The sequence below is a fragment of the Orycteropus afer genome, unplaced genomic scaffold (assembly GCF_000298275.1).
Source record: "Orycteropus afer afer isolate SDZICR_OR568_19922 unplaced genomic scaffold, OryAfe1.0 scaffold00107, whole genome shotgun sequence".
NCBI lineage: Eukaryota > Metazoa > Chordata > Mammalia > Tubulidentata > Orycteropodidae > Orycteropus > Orycteropus afer.
Window position 1 is genome coordinate 675,353 of NW_006921694.1, and position 1,496 is coordinate 676,848.

Below are 1,496 nucleotides of genomic sequence, written 5' to 3' on the forward strand. Positions count from 1 at the left end.
AGTCCCGTGCTGAGGAACAGGAGAAAGAAATTCCCACTCTATCTTCCTGGAGCTCTTATTTTCAAGGCTCTAAATTCAACAGAATATCATTACTGCACTGTGGGTTAAATTGGCTTTTGTTGGCTGGGCCAGGAGCCCAAGTACCAGATATAACATTGTTTCTGTGGAAAAAAAATAAACAGTGTGTTCAAATATCAAATAACTAATCTACAAAGCAAGTTTTGAAATACAACCTGTTGTACACCAGGGACTCATTAGGTATATAAATCTTTGGAACAATGAGCTATGTTATAATGGAAATATTGTCACAGAGATAATTCTTAGTCTATAGGCAATACCTTTTACTGAAACATACTGTTCGGGCTTGGAGCCCATAAGAGGAGGAGGTTATGGAGAAATTGGAAAGGAGCCAGGGGAGACAAAGTAAATGATGAAAGGTTTTGAAAAATAGCTCCTCAGGGAAAAATCTACATTAGTCTAGAGAAGAGAGGTGTGAACAGACTGAGTATTAGTCTTCCAAACTATAAAGGATGTTACAGTATTGACATCACTATAAGGTACATTAGAGGAAATGAGTTTGAATTACAGAAGAAGGGAGTTAGAGTAGTCAGATATCCCCAGCTTGAAGATCAAGACACTCAAACTCACAGGAGAATAGATCATTCTTGAGGTGTTTCTGTTTTCCCTACGCCACCCAGCTCTCTGACCCAGGAGCAGGCTAAGTTCACACGGACCTGGTCATCTGCCTATATACAATGTATGCCTGTTGTTTGGATATACTATTATTTCAGAAACTGATGAATTTTGCCCAGGTGTAGAGATTACAAAGGCAGTAGAATAATGAAAGTGTGCAGTTGCTTCACTGGGGAAAAGTCCAAACAAGAGAAATCTAAGTCTTCAGGCCATCACTTGACAAAGCTTCTCAAAAGAGTGAAGATCCACAGGAACAGTCTCCTGCGGGCGGGGCTATCAGTCCCACGGCGCTCTGGAGTAATTGGGCCGCATCTCAAGCACTGGTGCATTCTTGGCAGGCCTTGTGGTTTCAGGGGCTGTTAAGAGAAGAGAGCAAGTGGGACAGAGAGAAGAATCTGGAAACTAAGTCAAATGAGAAACAATTGAAGGAACTATGCGTTTTGTCCTGGAGAAGGTGTATCTGGTAGCATAGTGTCTAAGGCACTTGACTGCTAACCAGAAGGCTGGCGGTTCAAACCCAGCAGCCACTCCTCGGAAGGAAGATGGGGCAATCTACTTGCGCAGTGATAGTGCCTTGGAAACCCAAGGAGGGGTCCCTATGAGTTGGTCCGACTCGACGGCACATAACAACAACAAATGCGTTTTGTCCTGGAGAAGGTGTATCTAGGGGTGAGAGGTGAGAGGGAGCGGCATAAGATGCTGTATTCAAATACTTGAAGTGCTGTCAAGTGGAAGAGAGGTTAGAATTGTTCTGGGCATCTCTAGAGGGGAAACCTGGGGCCAAAGAGCATAGATTACAAGAA

General features: G+C 43.4%; 1 pseudogene; it reads right to left on the reverse strand.

Moving 5' to 3' along the window:
• The window catches only part of LOC122150217, a 26,464-nt pseudogene that overhangs the window by 22,041 nt on the left and 2,927 nt on the right, over nucleotides 1-1,496 (reverse strand).